Source organism: Triturus cristatus, chromosome 5_2, assembly GCF_964204655.1.
Source record: "Triturus cristatus chromosome 5_2, aTriCri1.1, whole genome shotgun sequence".
Classification (NCBI taxonomy): Eukaryota; Metazoa; Chordata; class Amphibia; order Caudata; family Salamandridae; genus Triturus; species Triturus cristatus.
The window spans coordinates 595,145,123-595,169,260 of NC_140588.1; positions in this window are offsets into that span (position 1 = coordinate 595,145,123).

The window sequence follows — 24,138 nt, forward strand, 5'->3', positions numbered from 1 at the left end:
TCACAAATAAATGTATATTAATAACTTTCAAATTTATACTATTCCATTACTGTACAAACACATTTTATATAAAAACTGACTAAGAAACTATTGCCCTGAACTACAAGTGTGACAATGGTTAAAACACTACATGCATAGTGCATATTACTTTGAAGCAGTTCATGCCCTAAAGCCTACCTCACTAACAGACTACATGCTAACTGACTAAATGATTACATTACTATAAGGAGACACACTGGGTGAGTCACAGGGTGTTTGCTAGAAGTGTATGAATACTAACTAGGGAATTGAAGGTGTGAAAGACAACTGTGTAGGTGATTAGAGGACTGCATCCAAAAGCATAGGCATTTAAAGCAGTCCATGTGCTAAGGCCTGGCTCACTGCATGACTACGTGGGCACTGACTGAATGATTAGAGTACAGCAAGGAGAGTGCCTAGGTGAATTTATAAGTGGTAGGCTTTTCGCACAGGGAATGGATTAGTACTTGGTACTGAATGGGTCACTAGAGGAGTGCAAAGGGAGTGACAGGATGTTTGCTAGACTGTATGGATACTGACTAGGGAATTGAAAGTGTGAAAGACAAGTGTCTAGGTGGTTAGAAGACTGCATACATAGTGGATAGGGGCTTGAAGCAGTCCATGTGCTAAGGCCTGGCTCAGTGCATGAATACTTAGGCACTGACTGAATGATTAGAGTACTCCAAAGATAGTATCTTGGTGAATTTATAAGTGTTTGGGTTTTGGAACAGTGAATGGATTAGTACAGGATGCTGAATGGGTCACTAGAGGACTGTGCAAGGGAGTTACAGGGTGTTTCCTGGAAGTGTATGGATACTGACTAGCAAATTGAAAATGTGAAAGACAAGTGTATAGTATGTTAGAAGACTGCATGCATACTACATAGACATTTGAAACAATCTATGTGGTAATGTATGATTCACAACATGAGTACTTGGAAACTGACTAAATCATCAGACTACTGCTAGCTTAGTACCTGGGTAACACTTTTAAATTTTCAGTTCTGGCACAGTGAAGAGAATAGTACATGGTACTGCACTTTAGTGTCAAACCCTGACTCATTTTATCAATGCATAAGCAAAGAATAGCTTCTAAAGCTACTAAAACTTGACAACATGACCGATTTTAAAACAGTTATTTGTCATCAAATACACTATGTTACCAAATGCTTCTCTCACAATCCTTACCCAAATGTACACAGACTCACAGTGTGATTTTAGACAAGCAACACTATCCCTAGCAGTTTACCAAAACTCATTCACTAGTCTAGAAGATGTAATGGTACTGCACACAATCAACATATTTAAGTACAGCACATTAGTGTCAAAGCATGACTCAATTAATCAACGCATAAGCAAAGACTGGCTTCTAATGCTACTAAAACTTGACAACATGACAGGTTTTAAAAGAGTTATCTGCTAAAAAATAAACAATGTTACCAAATGCTTCTCTCACAGTGGCTCCCAAATTCACACAGACTCACAGTGTGATTCTAGACAACAACCACTATACCTAGGAGTTTACCAAAACTCATTCACTACAGTGCAACTGATAAGGGAACTGCACACAATCTACATATTTCATGACTGCACTTTTCTGTCAAAGCCTGACTCATTTAATAAAAGCATAATCAAAAACTGGCTTCTAATTCTACTAAAACTTGACAACATGACAGGTTTTAAAAACGTTATCTGTCAGACAATACACGATGTTACCAAATGCTTCTCTCACAGTGGTTCCCAAATACACACTAACTCACAGTGTGATTCTAGACAAGCACCACTATCCCTAGGAGTTTACCAAAACTCATTCACTACAGTGCAAGTGGTAAGGGAACTGCACACAATCTACATATTTCAGGACTGCACTTTTGTGTCAAAGCCTGACTCATTTAATCAAAGCATAAGCAAAAACTGCCTTCTAATGCTACTAAAACTTGACAACAAGACAGGTTTTAAAACAGTTATCTGTCAGCAAATACACGATGTTACCACATACTTCTCTCACAGAGGTTCCCAAATGCACACAGACTCACAGTGTGATTCTAGACAAGCAACACTATCCCTAGCAGCTTACCAAAACTCATTCACTAATGTGCAAGGGGTAAGGAGACTACACTCATTCTACATATGAAAGTACAGCACATTAGTCTCAAATCATAACTTACTTTATCAATGCATAAGCAAACACTGGCTTCTAATGCTACTAAAACTTGACAACATGACAGGTTTTAAAACAGTTATCTGTCAGCAAATACACGATGTTACCAAATGCTTCTCTCACAGTGGTTCCCAAATGCACACATACTCACTGTGTGATTCTAGACAAGCAACACTATCCCTTGCACTATACCAAAACACATTTCTTCATCTAGAAGAAGTACTACATTTTAGTATAGAAACATAACATAACTCATTTCACAAATTCATAAACAATGACTGGTTTCTAATTCTACCAAAATATAAAAACAGCACAGTTATCTGTCTGCAAACACATGAAAAACACAAATGATTATCACAGAATGGTTTCTACATGCACACACACTGTCAATAAGATTGTAGAGAAAAAAAGTACTCCCTACACTTTAGCAGGAGAAATACATTAGTCTGATTAAAATCAAAATAGTCTACATACATCCCCTCACAATTAAATAACTCACCTTTCAAGTTGTTTTGTAGATTAAGAAGTTTATCAGTCACCAGATAACAGTCACACACCAGATTTTCCACATGATAAATTAGTGCATCTTCTCACACCCTAATATAACCTTTGATACACACCGACTCAAAATTTCAGACGGCCATTCTCCAAACCATAGATACTCCAATACCAATAACTACATACCCACTCATTGACTCTTAGGTCTACATACATCTCCACTCACTCACCTGTACAGTCACTCATACTTACGTACAAGACTATCATATGCATTTATACACCTATATAGACACTCACACACCGCCAATCATCCATTGAGGTACTGAAACACCTAGTCAGTCATGCAAATAATTAAACAAAGTCCAATTTACTCACCTATACGGTTAAACACACTCAAGTTCACTTACTCATAAAAATACTAACAAATTCTGAGACTCATACAATTACCAATACAAGTAATACAAGTACACACTCAACCATACAGCCACTCCGCAATCACACACTCTCACATATAGATAGTTATATACTCTTACACACATATACACTGCGTTTCACATATGTAGTTACTGACACATGTACAACTGAGATATACATTCAATCACTAACACACCCATACATACACTCAACCAACCATACAGTCCATCGCAATTGCACTCTTAAAACCATGCACCCACTGAATCACCCTCTCACACATCTATGCACAGAGTCACACACACCCTACCCACACAAACACTCAGGTACACATACAGATACTCAGACAACCAATCAATAACCCATATAGACACTCATATAGCTATTCCCAAAACCATGCAGCCACTTATACACCAACACACAGACACATACAGACATTCACACAGTTTAGTCACTAGTCTGCAGTAAGATACATTTAATGACTCACTTATAGAGTCAGTTACGCACCTAGAAAATCATCCATTCACACACTTATACACCCACTCATTCTTCCATAGGCCTTTCACTATAAATATATGAAACATATTTAAACTTTACATAAACACACAGTCACTGGATGACGTTGTTTGTTTCTGTAAAGTTTAAAAATGTTTTATATATCTATATCTATATATATATTCACTGAAAAAACCAAAGGTTTCAGGGGCGTTATAGTTAGGAATTGGCATTTAAAAAACCTTAGAAATTCACACAAAAAAACATAGGTTTCAGGGGTGTTATAGTTAGCTGGACTTTTCACTCGTACAAAACCATTGAAATTCCCCCGTTATAGTTAGTTCAGCTAACTATAACTCGCGCGCCCGCAATGCACTGCTGATGACGTCATATGTTACATCATTCATGACATGGTCAGTGACATCACTCATGACATCACTGATGACAACTGAAATGACATAACTGATGACATCACTGATGACATCAACCAGTGAATGTGTTTTTCTGAAAATTACATATGTTTTATATATGTATATTTCAAGGTCGATGGAAGAATAAATGGGTATATAAGTGTCTAAATGGATGATTTGTTTTTGAAAAATTGATTATATAACTGACTGATTAAGTGTATCTTAGTGAATACATGGCTTAGTGAGTAATGTTTAAATATGTAAATATCTGTATCAGTCTCTCACTTTGTGTATAAGTGGCTGCATGGATTGGTGAGTAGCTACATGAGTGTCTATATAGGTTATTAGTTGGTTTTTTGAGTATCAGTATGAGTGTCTGAGTGTCTGTATGGTTCGGTGGGGGGTATTACGTAGTGCATAGGTGCATGAATGAGTGACTCACTGTTTGTATGTGTTGAAGACAACATGTGTGCAGGACTGTATGGGTAGATGAATGTGTGCATGGGTGTGTTAGTGAGTGAATGACTGTCTCAATAGTGTCTTTATGATTAACTACATATGTTTTAAACTAGTATATGTGACTATTGGTGTATATAAGTGAGTATATGTGAGAGTGAGAGATTTAAAGAATTCCTGTATGAATAAGTATGTGTTTCTATAAGTGATTGTTTAAAAGACTAAGTATGTGTAAGTTTCTGTAGAAGTAAGTGTGGAGGTGTGTGTATAACTGTATATGCAAGTAAATGGATGTTTGATTCTTTATTAGCATGAGTGACGATGTGTGTGAGTAACTCTATGGATGAGTGGCGTTGTGTAACAGGATGTATAGGTGTATGAGTACATATGATGAGTGAGTACATGTATGAGTGACTGTATAGGACTGTTGGTAAATGAGTGGATGTGTATGTGGATCTTAGAATTACTGAATAGGTTGTTGTAACTGGTATTGGTATGTCCATTGATTTGAACATTTTAGTTTCTATTTTTGAATGTGTGTATCAAAGGTTATATTAGGGGTAGAGGAGGTCTGCCACTCTATCACAAGGATGATGTTATCAGTGATGTAATCAGTGATGTCATTTGAGATTTCATCAGTAATGTCATGAGTGATGCCACTGACCATGTCATGAGTGATGTAATATGTGATGTCATTAGCAGTGCATTTTGGGCGCGCGAGTTATAGCTAGCTGAACTAACTATAACAGGGGAATTTCAATGGTTTTGTGCGAGTGAAAAGTCCAGCTAACTATAACGCCCCTGAAACCTATGGTTTTTTCAGTGAATTTCTAAGGTTTTTTAAATGCTAATTCCTAACTATAACGTGCCGGAAACCTATGGTTTTTTCAGTGAATTTCAAAGGTTTTTTAAATGCTAATTTGTAACTATGCCTACAGAGATAGGACATGTGAAGAATGAAGAAAAAACGCACAGAAAGAAAAAAAAGAAATGCAGAAAGAAGCAACAGAAGTCCTCAAAGACGAAGTAAAGTGCAGGAAGAAGGATAACGTGCAGAAAGAACAAACAGAAGAGCAGAAAGAAGCCTTGTTGCAAAATCATCCTGTACCCTCAACTTTTTCAGATGGATACTGGTGGTAACTGAGTCTGACTAACCAGTCCTAGAGCCAGTGCTATGTTAAAAGACACTCAGAATACAGTGAAAACACCTACATACACTAGGGAACACTATGCATTGGGGTCTCCCTGTGATTAGCATGACCTCCTATGTAAGCCCCTAGTGTATAATAGGGCAGGGGATTAAAACTACCTCTTAAAACGCGCCACAGGGCGTGTTTGCACACGTCACCTCAGGCCCCGTCCCCTCCCTTCCCCACTGTGTAAACACGCCCTGTGGCCATTTTAAGTTGGGAGATTAAGTCCCCTTGAATCCTGAGGGTCCCTAGGGTCCAACTAGACCACTAGGTACCTCCAGTAAGCGCCACAGAGCTGCGTTGCCAGAGAGATGTAAAAAAGGGGCAAGGCCTAGACCACCTCTCTGCAACGCAGCGCAGTGGCGCTTACTGGAAGCACCTGGTGGGCTAGTTGGCTCCCAGGGTCCCTCAGGATTGAAGGGGAATTATTTCCCCAACTTAAAACGCGCCACAGGGTTTGTTTGCACACGTTAACTCAGGCCCCGTCCCCTCCCTTCACCACTGTGTAAACACGCCCTGTGGCTGTTTTTAGTTGAGATATTAAGTTCATTTGAATCCTGAGGGTCCCTAGGGTCCAACTAGCCCACTAGGTACCTCCAGTAAGCGCCACAGAGCTGCGTTGCAAAGAGGTGTAAAAAGTGGCACGGCCTGGACCACCTCTCTGCAACGCAGCTCAGTGGCGCTTACTGGAAGCACCTGGTGGGCTAGTTAGCCCCCAGGGGCCCTCAGGATTGAATGGGAATTATTTCCCCAACTTAAAACGCGCCACAGGGTTTGTTTGCACACGTTAACTCAGGCCCCGTCCCCTCCCTTCACCACTGTGTAAACACGCCCTGTGGCTGTTTTTAGTTGAGATATTAAGTTCATTTGAATCCTGAGGGTCCCTAGGGTCCAACTAGCCCACTAGGTACCTCCAGTAAGCGCCACAGAGCTGCGTTGCAAAGAGGTATAAAAAGTGGCACGGCCTGGACCACCTCTCTGCAACGCAGCTCAGTGGCGCTTACTGGAGGCACCTGGTGGTCTAGTTAGCCCCCAGGGGACCTCAGGATTGAATGGGAATTATTTCCCCAACTTAAAACGCGCCATAGGGCGTGTTTGCACACGTCACCTCAGGCCCCGTCCCTTCCCTTCCCCACTGTGTAAACACACCCTGTGGCCGATTTAAGTTGGGAGATTAAGTCCCCTTGAATCCTGAGGGTCCCTAGGGGCAAAATAGCCCACAAGTACATCCAGTAAGCGCCATTGCAGAGAGGTGTAAAAAGCGGCACGGCCTGTACCACCTCTCTGCAACGCAGAGCAGTGGCGCTTACTGGAAGCACCTGGTGGGCTAGTTGGCCCTCAGAGTCCCTCAGGATTGAAATGGAATTATTTCCCCAACTTAAAACGCGCCACAGGGCGTGTTTGCACACGTCACCTCAGGCCCCGTCCCCTCCCTTCACCACTGTGTAAACGCGCCCTGTGGCCCCATCCCCCAGGGCCTGCACCCTAATTTTTTTTGTTGAAAAAAATTAATTTGGCCCTCCCAAGGCCTTAATCGGCCCCGGGGACCCCAACCCCCGGTTCATGAGGGGGGGGTGTTTAGGAGGGAGGCTGCGTTGCCCCCCTCCTCAGGCCACTTATGGCCACGGGGACCCCATCCCCCGGGGACGGCCTTTGTTTTTTATTATTTTTAAAACATATATATTTATAGAAACACCTAGGACATGCTGGATAAACCGTATGTACCTATCACCATGATGATTTGCGTGATATTCATTAAAAGGCGACTATGCATACAATGAATCCACGTGGAATGTATTTACACCGCTAGTGAAGCTCTGACGTGTCTGACTCCCTACCGTGCCTAATCCCGGCGCCCCCGCTGGTAGGTACTCTCCAAGTAGACACCCTTGTCGTTTATTTATACAAAACTGGGTAGCTATTGACGGGCACATTTAATACACACGCACACCAAGCCATTCAAAGGGGATTCAACAAAAATTCGACCAAACTATGCAAGAAACCCCCCTCACGGTTAATAAAACACACATCCACCACCGGATGTGTAATACTTTTTATTTTACTCTCTGGAAAGGAGACGAACCTCACTTGAGAGTCACAGCGTGCTCCTGGCTGAGCCCAATGCTGTGTTACACCTACCAGTGCCTGCCGAGTGCCACACACCTCTGTGTTGTATTCCATCAGCTAATGCGTATGCTATGACACTCTCTAGCCCATGTGCACTGTAACACCACCCCATGAATATGTCATGCCACACTTGCCTTCACATGAGTTATATTGCCCCATCTAACGTGCCTTCATCGATGTCTATGTTATAACACACAGCGCTATGCCATACATATTCCAATCTGGGATCCATATCTTTGTCACAGTGCATATGCAACGTTACACTCCCCAGCACATATTTTATATTACAACTTTAGAGACTAGTTAGGTTACACAACACTGCCCTGTGCATATTACACTCCAAGGCGCATATCGCATAGCACGCGCTAGTGCCTGTGCTATCTCGCGCTCTCCAATGAATCTGTCATTGCGCACAATGTATTGCATATTATATTTCACGCCCCGGTTCATCTTATATCACACTTTTTGGGTCCTAGTTTATACCATATACTATATCTAGTTTTCATTTTCAATCGTGCTCTCACGACTATGTTCTATATAAGACTGCGGCCACCTACCCTTTTCACGGGCATTACATTTTGCGATGGGGGGTGGAGGGTTAGGGGTGTTTCTGCCAAGTGAGCCCGGAGTCACAGTCATAAACTTCCTCTTCTTCCTGAATAAAAGTGAGATTATGCTGCATACTTGTTCATATTTTAAGTAGTTCGCACAAACACACATTTTAAAAACAATAAAGTTCCTAATACCCACCTTCTCTGAACAGTTAGCTGGCTGCCCCAGCCACCTTCTCCCTATCTTCTGTTGTCTGAATCCATGGACTAGCCTCCTCCCTCCTGCCATGCATGGTATGATGTGCTGCCACTGCCCTCCATTTAGCATGATATGCCAGTCCACTCCTCCTGCCCTCCATTGTCCAATTCTATGGCCCATCATTGACCTCCTGCTTAGCTTCTGTGCTGAGCTTGCTGCCCCTATTCTCCTTCCCCCTGCCCTCCGATGTCTTTGTGCATGCCCCTGCTCCATCCTTTTTGCCCACTATGTTCCTTGGACCTGCCACTCCTATCTACTCTGAGTGTTCTGTTGAGCTGCCACTCACCTCCCACCTGCCTAGCATTGTCAGATGACTGTAACCTGTCCCTGCCACCTCCATCCTGCCTGTCCACATGCCATGCCCCTATCCCCTTCCTCCTGTCCTCCATGGTCCATTTTGCTGTTACACCCTTCTGCCCTCCCTGGTCTGTTGTGCTGCAACTGCTCCTCCTGCCTGCCCTGCACGGTCTGTTGTGAGGCCCCTTCCCCTGAACTCTCTTGTCTGTGCCCAGGTCCTGACCCTCCCTTCTATCCTCCATGGTCCTTTGTGCATGCCCCTGCACCCTCCTTCTTGCCCATCATAGCCATTGTGCTGCCACTTACCCTCCCGCTTGCCATGCATGGTCTTCTGTGCTGCCATGGTCCCTCATACCTTGCCTGTGTGGTCAGCTAGCTGCCCCTGACCCCCTCCAACCTTCCCTCTATGGTCTGTGTGTGTGCCATCATAGTCTCACTGTTGCTCTTCAAGGGGGGTCTTGTTTCTAGTGCCCATCCTGCCTGACCTCCATGGTCATCTTGCTGCTCTTGCCCTGCCCCCCTGTCCCCAGCCCTCTGTTTCCATGTGCAGACCCCAAATCCCTCCCTCCTGGCTTGTCTGTTCTATTGTAATGCCCCTGATCCGTCCCTCCTGCCCTTTATGGTCTGTTATGCTGCAGCTTTCTCTCCTGTCTGTCCATTATGGTCATCTAGCTACCATTGCCTCTTTCCCCTCTGTTCTCTTTTGTCCATGTGCATGGTCTTGTCCCTTCCCTATTGCTTTCTATGGATTGTTGTGCTGCACTCCCGTCCCGCATGTCCTGTGTGGTGTATTGTGCTGCTGCAAACCCTGATGCCTGCCCTGTAGGGTCAGTTTGGTGCACCTCTCCATGTCCCTCCAGTCCTCTGTTATCCGAGTCCATGTCCCTACCCCAATTCCTCCTGCCTACCATGATCCAATGTACCATACTTGTGAACATTTTGAACTTGGTTAGAGGGAGATTTTGGAAAAAAACTGGGGTATTGATTTTCCCCTTTGAGTTACATTGAAAAAGAGGAGATTGTAGACAGGAGACAGATCAAATAAAGCCCCTTTGAGCTTAAAAACATTGGACATTTCCTGGCTGAAGCGGGTCTGTTGGCATGTATGGTTGTACTACCACTGCCTCTTCCTTCTGCCCACAATGGTCTATTATATTTCCACAGCCTCTCTTGCCAGTCCTGTATTGTTGGTTTGTTGCCCCTGCCCCCCTTTCCACTGCCGTCCATAGTCTATTGTGCTGCCACTGCCCTTCCTGCCTGCCCAGTGTGGTCAAATTGTTGCCTCTGCACTCTCCTACCTGCCTTCAATTTTCAGAGTCCGTGCCCCTGGCCTCTGCCTCTCAACAGTATCCCAATGAACAACTAGATTGCTGACATTCTATATTTATTACAAAAGTGTGGAACGCCTGACGTCATCTTGATGTAATCAAAACTGTAATACCTAGAGCATTTCGTTTAGAAATTACATATATGAGAGGGTCTTATTTGCATCAAAATTATGGTTAGTGCCCTAAAAAACTAAAATGAGGACATATTTTCTGAGTTTTCAAATAGCGACAAAGAACTTTTAAATTATTTGTAATCTTTATGTTTTTTTATCCAGTTGACCACTTGATTAAATGTTGCACCTAGGGAAGAGGATGTGGTGTTACTTCCAGAGCTGCAGACTTTGCAAATGCGGAACCAGGTTGGAGTTTCTGCTTCAGCTCAACATTCTGTGATTCTGGTCAAATCACTTAATCTCCCTATGTCTACAACCAAAATGAATTTGATCTTGTGTGATGTAACCAATGCTCATGTAAAGCACTCCAATACCTGACAAGTCTGCACTATATAAAATTGCAAATGCACAAAAAATAAGTGTTTTGCACACTTCTGTCATTGGGCTACATGTGGGCTACATCTGGGTGATATTTGTGCTGCATTTGGGCTCTTTTGTCTCTGGTGGCCATCTTGGGAGATTTATTTGTTATGAAGTTTCCTGATTTCCTCATTTACTGCAGTCTCCTCAGTAGGAAATGCTTTCAGTTTTTTACTTTGATTCCATCAAGAAGGTATTCAGATATGTCACACATTTGCCATAAATTCTGAATGTTCACACTCTAGTTGCTCATTAGATCACTGTAGTAAAGCTACTGCTCACCAGGGAAGTCTGCTGCTGATATTCAAAGTGCATGTTTCAGTCTGCATGTCAGAATTTTTTTATGAAATAGAAGAGGATTTGAGAAGTCAAAATGTGCCCTAATTTTTCTTTCTGCAGCACTAATCATAATTTCTATGGCAAAATGAACCCCCTCATTTTGTTCCTTTGTAAAATAAATGTTTTAAGTGTTACCACTTTATTCCAATCAAGATGGCTTCAGGTGTGACATACTTTTGTCATAAGTAAGACTGTTAGCGCTCTAGTTGTTCGTTAGGACACTCTGGGACATTCTGTCATTGGGCTATACTTGGGCTACATCTGGGTGATATTTGGGCTACATTTGGGCTCTTTTGTCTCTGGTGGCCATCTTGGGAGATTTATTTGTTATGAAGTTTCCTAATTTCCTCATTTACTGCAGTCTCCTCAGTAGGAAATGCTTTCAGTTTTTTACTTTGATTCCATCAAGAAGGTATTCAGATATGTCACACATTTGCCATAAATTCTGAATGTTAGCACTCTAGTTGCTCATTAGATCACTGTAGTAAAGCTACTGCTGACCAGGAAAGTCTGCTGCTGGTATTCAAAGTGCATGTTTCAGTCTCAATGTCAGAATTTTTTTATGAAATAGAAGAGGATTGAGAAGTCAAAATGTGCCCTAATTTTTCATTCTGCAGCACTAATCATAATTTCTATGGCAAAATGGACCACCTCATTTTGTTCCTTTGTAAAATAAATGTTTTAAGTGTTACCACTTTATTCTAATCAAGATGGCTTCAGGTGTGACATACTTTTGTCATAAGTAAGACTGTTAGCGCTCTAGTTGTTCGTTAGGACACTCTGGGACATTCTGTCATTGGGCTATACTTGGGCTACATCTGGGTGATATTTGGGCTACATTTGGGCTCTTTTGTCTCTGGTGGCCATCTTGGGAGATTTATTTGTTATGAAGTTTCCTAATTTCCTCATTTACTGCAGTCTCCTCAGTAGGAAATACTTTCAGTTTTTTACTTTAATTCCATCAAGAAGGCATTCAGATGTGTCACACACTTGCCATAAATTCAGAATGTTAGCACTCTTGTTGCTTATTAGATCACTGTAGTAAAGCTACTGCTCACCAGGGAAGTCTGCTGCTGGTATTGAAAGTGCATGTTTCAGTCTGCATGTCAGAATATTTTAATGAAATAGAAGAGGATTTGAGAAGTCACTCAAAATGTGCCCTAATTTTTCTTTCTGCAGCACTAATCATACTTTCTATGGCAAAATTAACCCCCTCATTTTGTTCCTTTTTAAATTAAATGTTTTAAGAGTTACCACTTTATTCCACTCAAGATGGCTTCAGGTGTGCAATACGTTTGTCATAAGTAGTACTGTTAGTGCTCTAGTTGTTGGATGTACATGCTTTACTGACAATTTCAGACGTCATTCTCACATGACTGAGAAAGATAATGTGAATTTACAGAAAATATACTTTCAGTTTAGCTTATAGATCACCTTCCAAACCTCTGTGGGAAAAGCATGAGAAAATAGTTTTCTCTCAAACATGATTCATGATATCACAGCAGAAGGCTTTTTCACATGGTAAAATCACCTTAGAACACACCACAATTCCTAAAATGAGTATGGTACCATCAACAAATGATTCATAATGTAACTAAAGTCTTAAAACCTTCTATTAACTGCAATGCTTTTTAATGAGGTGCTATCATGTAGATTGGTCCCAAGATGGCTGCCATAACTTCTTGGATGAAGTACTGACAGCCAATCAGATCTCACGATGAGATGTGTGGTTAGGTTCCGCCCAGATATATCTATCTTTTTAACTCAGGGACTACTGAACGGATTTACACCATTTAAGCAAAAGGCAGGAGTCTGAACTGAGGACTACCTCTTTGCCAAATTTGGTGTAATTCCGTTCAGCAGTTCGGGCTGTAGCTGGGTCAACAGGTCCTATGGGAAAATGCATGGGGAAAATGCGTTTTGGGACCCCCCTTTTTTCTCGGCCCTTGCTTGATGAATCACCGTGAAATTTTGAGGATAGGAGCGGACCGGAGCTGGCCAAAAGTTTGGAAAATTTCACGAAGATTCGTCAATCGGCGCCAACGTTATTCCAAATAGAATGTTGCGCTTTCGTTTCTTTCACAAGCAGGATACTTGGCTGCAACTCGTGAATTGTACTGCCATCCCCGCATGACCAATTGGTGATATACTCCCCCTGCAACACGTACCTGGGCTCAACATCTTGCATTCTGGGTGTTGTGGTCCATACGCACTGTGTGAATTGACAACAGGTGTGATGACAACGCAAGGGGGTGGAGCGGGCCCTCTGCCAATAAGAGGGCAGCAAGATTGACATTCATGATGTTTGAAGCCTCCTGGACACTTGGGCGCTGATGAAGGTTGACAAATTGCCGAAATGCATTCGCCGTACAAGAAATAAAGTTTGCTTCCAAGGTCCTCCCCTGTGTGGTCTCTGCTCTCTCGTAAGATGGAGTTCTGTTGGATACAATTCCGTGTCAGCCAGAGACACGATACAGAGACCCCCGCCACGCAAGTTGGCCCTGACGTCACTGGCTTTGCTGCTGCGGCGGTTTTCGTGTGTATCCAAGGTATTGGATGGTTTGGGCCCGCCATGGACGTTGGGGAGAAATTGAGACGGTTTTGAGGTCATTGACCTCATGCTGGGTGGCATGCATTGCCACTGCTGCCCCCGCAGGATGGTTCCCCGGTTGTCGGAGGCTGTAGCGGTTTGGGGACCCGAGGAGGTGCTTTCGTTTCTTTCACAAGCAGGATAATTGGCTGCAACTCGTGAATTGTACTGCCATCCCCGCATGACCAATTGGTGATATACTCCCCCTGCAACACCTACCTGGGCTCAACATCTTGCATTTTGGGTGTTGTGGTCCATACGCACTGTGTGAATTGACAACAGGTGTGATGACAACGCATGGGGGTGGAGCGGGCCCTCTGCCAATAAGAGGGCGGCAAGATTGACATTCGTGATGTTGGAAGCCTCCTGGACACTTGGGCGCTGATGAAGGCTGACAAATTGCCGAAATGCATTCGCCGTACAAGAAATAAAGTTTGCTTCCAAGGTCCTCCCCTGTGTGGTCTCTGCTCTCTCGTAAGATGGAGTTCTGTTGGACACAATTCCGTGTCAGCCAGAGACACGATACAGAGACCCCCGCCACGCAAGTTGGCCCTGACGTCACTGGCTTTGCTGCTGCGGCGGTTTTCATGTGCATCCAAGGTATTGGATGGTTTGGGCCCGCCATGGAAGTTGGGGAGAAATTGAGACGGTTTTGAGGTCAATGACCTCATGCTGGGCGGCATGCATTGCACTGCTGCCCCCGCAGGATGGTTCCCCGGTTCTCCAAGGCTGTAGCGGTTTGGGGACCCGAGGAGGTGCTTTCGTTTTTTTCACAAGCAGGATAATTGGCTGCAACTCGTGAATTGTGCTGCCATCCCCGCATGACCAATTGGTGATATACTCCCCCTGCAACACCTACCTGGGCTCAACATCTTGCATTCTGGCTGTTGTGGTCCATACGCACTGTGTGAATTGACAACAGGTGTGATGACAACGCAAGGGGGTGGAGCGGGCCCTCTGCCAATAAGAGGGTGGTGAGATTGACATTCGTGATGTTGGAAGCCTCCTGGACACTTGGGCGCTGATGGAGGCTGACAAATTGCCGAAATGCATTCGCCGTACAAGAAATAAAGTTTGCTTCCAAGGTCCTCCCCTGTGTGGTCTCTGCTGTCTCGTAAGATGGAGTTCTGTTGGACATCGTCACTATCAGAGGCCCAATGGAGGGCTGCAAGAAAGTTGTTCTGAAATTACAGTGGGCAGACGAACCCACCTGAGGGATGAATCATGCAAAAGATACTACCATGACCAGCATGCAACGGGAATGATGAGTTAGTCAAATTGAGGCACACCAGAGGCCACTTTAATTGTTAGTATGCAGCGGATGTGGTAATGCTATCAAATGCGCCTGCTCACTCTGGCCCTGGAAGAAGGAGAGAGAATTCTCCGAAACGCGTTGGCCACAAGGACTGAAATGACAGATTGTGAGGCTGCTGCTTTGTTAAAATAAAGGCTGTTTACCTGTCTGCAAGTGAGTGCGGCTTCATTGCGCTGGGCAAACTTTGGGACATATTGATACGGCAGCTCCAGGCCGTAGAAGCCACGCACCGCCCCGCAAACAAGAAGGGGGCTCTACGAGGGGAGCAACTCCTCGCATGAAGAGACTTTGCAGAAAACGTAATTAAAGCGACATCGTCACTATCAGAGGTCCAATGGAGGGCTGCAAGAAAGTTGTTCTGAAATTACAGTGGGCAGACGAACCCACCAGAGGGATGAATCATGCAAAAGATACTACCATGACCAGCATGCAACGGGAATGACGAGTTAGTCAAATTGAGGCACACCAGAGGCCACTTTAATTGTTAGTATGCAGCGGATGTGGTAATGCTATCAAATGCGCCTGCTCACTCTGGCCCTGGAGGAAGGAGAGAGAATTCTCCGAAACGCGTTGGCCACAAGGACTGAAACGACGGATTGTGAGGCTGCCGCTTTGTTAAAATAAAGGCTGTTTACCTGTCTGCAAGTGAGTGCGGCTTCATTGCGCTGGGCAAACTTTGGGACATATATATATATATATATATATATATATATATATATATATATATATATATATATATATATATATATATATATATATATATATATAAATGCTGAAGAAACCAACAGTTACAGGGACGTTATAGTTAGGCTCAGTTTTCACTGGTATAAAAACTATGAAATTTTGCAGTTATATTTTGCTGAGCTAACTATAACTTGCGACCCCACAATGCACTGCTTATGACCTCACATATTATATCACTCATGACATAGTCAGTGACATCACTGATGAAATCTCAAATGACATCACAGATTACATCACGGATGACATCGTCCATTGACTGTGAGTGTTTTTAAAACATTAATGAGTGTTAAATAGATCTACCAAGGTGTATTGATGAATCAGTGGGTGTATGAGTGCCTGATTGGATGATTCAGTGGGTGAGTGACTAACTGTATAAGTGATTGATTAGGTGTCTCAGTGAACGTATTGGTGAGTGACTGGTTGTGTGAATGTCTGTATCTGTCTGTCAGTTGGTGTCTAAGTGAGTGTATAGTTGTGAGAGTGGGTACGTGTGTTTCTGTATGTGTGATTGAGTGGTTGTCTGAGTACCCTTATGGGTGTCTAAGGGTCTGTGTGGGTGGGTGAGGGTGTGTGTGACTGTCAGGAATCCCCTCCCGCACATGGATTCCCTCCCACGATGCCACTGCCGTGAACCTGGTGCGCTTGGAGGAGAGCGGACTACAACTCCCAGAATGCCCTCCGGCAACAGTGCCTTATGCAACTCAAGAGTTCTGGTTACATAACACCAAGGGTAACGCCTAGTTTTCGTGTTATGCAACTCAAGAGTCATGGTTATACAACGCCGAGAGTACTACTTAAGGAGAAGATCACTGGGACTCGGCGTCGGATATTCTGATCTTTACCGGAGTACCTGGTTGAGGTACACGGACCTGTTGGAGAGTTGAGCGGCGGAAGGAACATTCTAAGGAGCGGAGGAGAGGTGCTGCGTGTGCTTCCTGCCCGTGTCCTGTCCCGTTCTGAGAGCCGTATTCAACGTCATTGGGCACAGGTACCGTTGGTAGAGCCGAAGCTCCCAACGGCCTGACAATTGGAGAAAACGAGGTGGGTGCGAGCCGAAGCTCCCCACCCTCGTTACTTGGGTAAACACACGCCTAGAGCTAAGACGCTATCCAGGAGGTGTTTCCGCGTCTTAGCCATCGACACTCGTAGGAGAACTGGGATAGGTAGAGCGGCTGCTCCCATTCATTCTCTGCACCACCTTGGGTATCATCACTTAAACCCGGATACAAGAGACGCACACTAGGAAGTGTCCCCAGCGTCTTTGTGTTGTGGCAGTACTCTGGGGGATACTGGTAGAGCGGCTGTTCCCAGGTGGTAGAGAGCCCGGCCGGGTGACTCCCACGTGCCCCCCCCCGAAGATTCCACAACCTTGGAACTACCCTTCACAGCGGTCGAGTGGCATTGTCGGCCACTGCTTAGCACTGTGCACTCCGTTGGAGCATACCGGGTCCGGTGTGCATGCGGAGGACGGTTAGAAGAGCTGTGAATGGGTATCGTACTTTAACTGGTGATTCCAGTACCGGTATTCTTTGTTGTCTGTGGTTGTTTATCTGTTTATTAAATCATCCTTAAACTCCATTTCTCTGGTCCGTCGTCTGTTGGTCCCAACCCCGAGAAAGCCAGGACGTTACATAATATCCGAGCTCTTCCATAACAATCTACTGGTTGGGCGAACGACATGGCCACGATTGAGGATGTGTTGGCCGTCTTAGCCGCGATGCAAATCGAGCTCACCGCTTCCAGACAGGAAACAGCAGACGTTAAGGCTAGACTGGACGCTCTGCAGAACGATCCGCTACAGGCGGGTGCCTCTCACATGGCCACGGCCCCTGCGGTTGTGGTAGAGATGCCGGTAGCCGTTCCTTTGGCGACACCAGAGAGGTACAGCGGAGACCCCAACACAGTGCAGGTATTCCTCACTCAAGTAGCACTGCATCTGTCCTGCAAACCAAAGGCCTTTCCTACCAGCCAAGCCAGAGTGGCCTTTCTGATCTTGTATCTTGCTGGGAACGCGGCGCAATGGGCAGTCCCACTGGTGAGCAGGGATGACCCTATCCTATGTGATTGGGGAGCCTTCCGCGAGGAATTCTTGAAGGTGTTTGATCGAAGGGCGGACTCGTATACTGCCGATCGAGAGATGTTGGAGCTGAGGCAAGGCAACAATGATCTGGTGCAGTACCTTAATGCTTTTCGAAGGTTAGTGGCCAAAACCAAGTGGCCCATAGCCAAACAAACCGCACTGTTTCACCAGGGCTTGAGCGAAGAGCTCAAAGATGTGGTAGCACAAATCGACCCCCAACCCAAGACATGTGAGGGCTTGATCAACCTGGTGCTACGGCTGGACCATAGATTGAACGAAAGAAAGGGCGATCACAAGAGGAAAGGGAAAGCGCTGCCATCGTATGTTTCGATGGGTGGCCCTGAGACCAATTCCTCCACCAGGACGGAACCCATGGACATAGGAGCTATAAGGGTGAGCCTTACAGCCACTGAAAAAGAATCACGCCGCAAGCAAGGCCTTTGCCTTTACTGCGGAAAAAGGGGGCACTATGTACGCGAGTGTCCAGCCAAGCCACAAACCTCACGATACCGAGCCAACAAAACGGTGACAGCAGTGGTGGACGCACCGGCGGAAAACTGAGGGACTCCGGGTCTAGGGAAGGGGCATCTTGGAGTCACACCCACATCCCTTCCATGTTGAGCCCGAATCAAGGAGGGCGAAGACATTTGTTAATTACCTTACACGTAGGAGTGCAGGACCAGTGGATACCTGTGGTAGCCATGATTGATTCAGGAGCCACGGGCATGTTCATGGGCTACAATGAAGCACGGAGACTGGGTCTCACTCTCCTTCCCAAACAGATACCAGAGGAGGTGTATGCCGTGGATGGGAGAAGTCTGGTGACCGGACCTATCGGACAGCACACGGGAGAAGTACCGGTGAGGTTCGGAAAACAGCATAACGAACGTATCGATTTTAGCATAATCAGAGCCCCGCAGTACGGGGTCATATTGGGCCTACCCTGGCTCCAAAAACATAACCCAACGGTGGATTGGCCTACGCATCACATTGAGATGACTTCCCCGTTTTGTGAACAATGGTGCGGCATGCGGCAGGACCCCCACGAAGGTGAGGTAGGCGAAGGTCACACGGTCGCCACGGCAGCAGAAAAGGCCGTAAAGCTGCCCAGAGTGTATCACGGTTTCGGGGACGTCTTCGATGAAATCCGAGCGGAGGTGCTCCCTCCACATAGACCGTTCGACTGCCAAATCAACCTGGTTCCGGGGGCTAGCGTTCCCAGCGGCAGACTGTATGCACTCACAGAACCCGAAAAAGTACATCTACGGGGATATTTGGATAAGTTACTAGGGCTGGGGTTCATCAGGCCGTCGAAATCCCCTGCCGCATCGCCTCTCTTTTTCATCCCGAAAGCGAATGGCTAATTGAGGGCCTGCGTGGACTTTAGGGACTTGAACGTGATAACCATAAAAAACCGGTACCCCCTGCCTCTCATAAGCGTCCTCCTGGAACAGGTAAAAAAGGCCCAAATATACACAAAGCTTGATCTCAAGGGGGCATACCATCTTGTGCGCATGAGGGACGGCGACAAATGGAAAACCGCCTTTAAGACCAGGTTCGGGCTCTTTGAGTACCTCGTCATGCCGTTCGGACTATGCAATGCCCCTGCCGCCTTCCAATACTTCCTCAATAAGGTTTCCAGGAGGTATTAGATATTTACGTGGTCGTTTACATAGATGACATACTCGTCTACTCCAACTCAGAGGAAGAACACGTACAGCACGTATCTGCGGTTCTCAACAAACTGAGGGAAAACATGCTATACTGCAAACTCAGCAAATGTGACTTCCACGTCACATCAGTGGAATTCCTTGGGGTGATGCTGAGCCCCAACGGACAGGTGATGGCGGAACGCAAGATCAGAGCGGTGGAGGAATGGCCGGTGCCCCGAGGAGTAAAGGAAGTCCAGAGCTTCATAGGCTTCGCCAACTTTTATAGGCGTTTTATTGAGGGGTTTTCTGGCTTGGTTGCCCCGATCACACAACTACTAAGGAAGTCTCAGGAGTTTGTGTGGGGACCGGAAGCACAAAAAGCATTTGTGGCCCTCAAGAAGGCCTTCAGCACTGCCCCGGTGCTAGCTCACTCGAATCCGGAAATACCCTATGTGGTAGAAGCGGACGCCTCTGATGTGGCGCTGGGTGCCATTCTATCTCAGAGGAATGAGGTGGTGGGGTTGCTCCATCCTGTGGCGTACATGTCTTGTAAATTGAACGACGCGGAACGCAATTACCATATTGCGGAGAAGGAACTACTCGCAATAAAGGACGCATTTGCTGAGTGGAGGCATTTGTTAATGGGGACCAGACACGTGGTTACAGTATATACGGACCACAGAAACCTCCAGTTTCTGACGGCGGCGCGGCACTTGTCTCCCCGTCAAATGAGGTGGATGCTCTTTTTCTCCAGTTTCAATTTCCACATCACATTCCGACCCGGTACGGAGAACAGGAAAGCGGACGCGCTTTCGAGGCAATCGAATGCCAGGGATCCGCAGCCGGTTGCCGAACATTCCATCATCCCTCCAGGAGTTGTGATAGGGGCAATTCAACCACAGACGTTCCTCAGGGGGGTTCAGAAGGGGACCCATACCTTCATGTGGCGGAGGTGGCTTCACAGTCACAAGGAGTGGCAGATGAAGGACGGGATTCTGGTGAAAGGACGATGTATGTTGTTACCCACGCCTAGGCTTCGAAAACAGGCCTTCACCTGGTGCCACGTGTCTCCCTGTGCCGGCCATCTGGGTGTTGAAAAGACGGTAGCGAGCCTAGGACGGCAGTTCTGGTGGCCTGCCATGAGAACGGACGTCCGGAATTGGTGTTCATCATGTACCGTTTGCGCATCCATGAAATCGGACCACAGAAGATCGCAAGGACTCCTCCAACCCCTTCCTACACCGACCAAACCCTGGGAAAACATATCCTTAGACTTCATTGTCGGGCTACCAAAGGATCAAGGAAAGACGGCCATACTGGTTGTGGTGGACTATCTCACGAAGATGGGGCACTTCCTCGCTTGCAATCAGGTACCTTCAGCAGGAGAGCTGGCGTCGTTGTTATTGAGGAATGTAGTGAGACTACATGGCCTACCCAACGTGATCGTGTCGGACAGGGGGTCTCAGTTCACGTCGCACTTCTGGAAAACTTGGTGTTCGGCGTTACACGTCAAGTCTGCCATGTCCACGAGTTATCACCCGCAGACGGATGGCCAGACGGAGCGCCTGAACCAGTCGCTCAAACAATATCTACGTTGTTTTGTAGAGCAAGGGAAGGATGAGTGGGTGGACCTCCTTTGGATCGCGGAAATCGCGTACAACAACGCCACACATTGTTCCACCAAGGCCTCCCCTTTCTATTGTAACTACGGCCATCATCCCCGGTTCTTGCCGTTTGTGCACCCGGTCAGGGAAGACAGATTGCCGACAACAGCCAAGCGGGTGGCCCGCATCAAGGAGGCCTTGCTGAGTTCTCGAGTTGCCCTGGAGGGGGCTAAAGCCTCGTATAAAGCCTTTTCTGATAGGAGGAGAAGGCCTGGACCGGACTACAAACCTGGGGATTACGTCTGGGTCTCTACACGGCACATGAGATTCAAGAAAAGTAGCGTGTTCCATCCCCGCTTCATGGGCCCATATAGGATCCTTCGATGCATCAGCCCGGTGAACGTGAAATTGTGCCTGCCCCAGTCCCTGCGGATCCATCCCGTGTTCCACGTTTCCCTCTTGAAACCCGCGAACGCGGTGAGGCCTCGTGCGCCGGTGTCGATGAATGTGAATTCGGAGGTGGAGTATGAGGTGGCTGGTATCTTGGATTTCACGTGGCGCAGGGGCAAACTATGGTATCTGGTGGCATGGAAGGGGTACGGACCCGAGGAGCAGTCATGGGAACCTGCGGTGGGGGTTCACGCTCCTCGTCTGGTGTCGTCGTTCCATCGTCGATTTCCTTCCTGTGCTGGTCCTGATGGGGGGCGCTGATGGGAGGGGGATGTACTGTCAGGAATCACCTCCCGCACATGGATTCCCTCCCACGATGCCACTGCCATGAACCTGGTGCGCTTGGAGGAGAGCGGACTACAACTCCCAGAATGCCCTCTGGCAACAGTGCCTTACGCAACTCAAGAGTTCTGGTTACATAACACCAAGGGTAACGCCTAGTTTTCGTGTTATGCAACTCAAGAGTCATGGTTATACAATGCCGAGAGTACTACTTAAGGAGAAGATCACTGGGACTCGGCGTCGGATATTCTGATCTTTACCGGAGTACCTGGTTGAGGTACACGGACCCGTTGGAGAGTTGAGCGGCGGAAGGAACATTCTAAGGAGCGGAGGAGAGGTGCTGCGTGTGCTTCCTGCCCGTGTCCTGTCCCGTTCTGAGAGCCGTATTCAACGTCATTGGGCACAGGTACCGTTGGCAGAGCCGAAGCTCCCAACGGCCTGACAATTGGAGAAAATGAGGTGGGTGCGAGCCGAAGCTCCCCACCCTCGTTACTTGGGTAAACACACGCCTAGAGCTAAGACGCTATCCAGGAGGTGTTTCCGCGTCTTAGCCATCGACACTCGTAGGAGAACTGGGATAGGTAGAGCGGCTGCTCCCATCCATTCTCTGCACCACCTTGGGTATCATCACTTAAACCCGGATACAAGAGACGCACACTAGGAAGTGTTCCCAGCGTCTTTGTGTTGTGGCAGTACTCTGGGGGATACTGGTTGAGCGGCTGTTCCTAGGTGGTAGAGAGCCCGGCCGGGTGACTCCCACGTGCCCCCCCCCGGAAGATTCAACAACCTTGGAACTACCCTTCACAGCGGTCGAGTGGCATTGTCGGCCACTGCTTAGCACTGTGCCCTCCGCTGGAGCATACCGGGTCCGGTGTGCATGCGGAGGACGGTTAGAAGAGCTGTGAATGGGTATCGTACTTTAACTGGTGATTCCAGTACCGGTATTCTTTGTTGTCTGTGGTTGTTTATCTGTTTATTAAATCATCCTTAACCCCTTGAGTGCCCCGCCCTTTCCACGCCCTGTGCCGGGCGTTTCATTAGCGGGCGGGGCTCATGACGAGATAGTCTCGTCATGGGCACAGCGCAACCGCGGCCCATGACGAGACCATCTCGTCATGGGCACTCAAGAGGTTAAACTCCATTTCTCTGGTCCGTCGTCTGTTGGTCCCAACCCCGAGAAAGCCAGGACGTTACAGTGACTGACTGTGTGGATGAGTGAGTGAGTCAGTGGCTGTATGGGTCAGTGAGTCTATGCGTGAGGGGCTGTATGGGTGAGTGAGTGTGTGTATGGCTCTGTCAGTGAGTGAGTGCATCTATTGTTTGCCCTATGTGTGGCCAGGGTGATGAAAATTAATCCCACTTATTGTTTTTCTGTTCTGAGTTTTTAAACTGCGGCCGCAAATGGATAGGCCTCCTATGTTTTGATATGGGAATAACCCAACACCAGGTAGCTCATAGGATTCTAAAAACTGATACCGCCCCCAAAGTGAAGACCTTATTAGAGGCAACCTGTTATAAGAGAATAATAAGCTGTTTTTTTTTTATGATTTCACATACTACCTCAGGTTTTAAAATGCTTAATTGTACTTATTTATCTGTATTGCATTTTCAACTTCATTGATCCATGTGATGAGACTGCTATTGGATTTTTTGCTGTATTTTTACAGCTGTTGACCATGGTTGCACTGACTCCACCTTGTGGGCTATTATCTTTCCTTCTCTTTCCCCTTTTTTAACGGAAAGAAAAATAAATGTATACATTGATATTTTTTATTGCAAAGGTCGTGCAGTTGGTTTACCATCATCTTGTTACTTTTATTTTAGTTTTCTTCTATTTCTAAAGCACAGGCCACTTTACTCTCTGGCACAACTCAACCACATTGAGGGTTATGAGGTTTTATGTAAATAATTATTAGAAATGTATGTTAAGTGTTTTTAAGATCATTTTAATAGCATATTTTAGTTTTTGTTGTCTATTGCGGATGTATACCTTGATGATTGTAACAACCGAATAACGTTTATATATAACTGGTATGGGTGGGTGAATGGGTTTGACAATGATAGTGGGAGTGGATGTATGAAAGATATATATGAGGTGTGAGTAAGCGATGTCATCTGAGATGTCATCAATGATGTCATCAGTGATGTCACTGACCATGTCATCAGTGATGTAATATGTGAGGTCATGAGTAGTGCATTGCGGGAGCACGAGTTATAGTTAGCTCTGCAAACTATAACTGCTGAATTTCACTTGTTTTTATATGAGTGAAACCTGAACCTAACTATAACTTCTCTGTAACCTTTGTTTTTTCATTGAATTTCTAAGGTCTTTTTTTTTTTATTCCA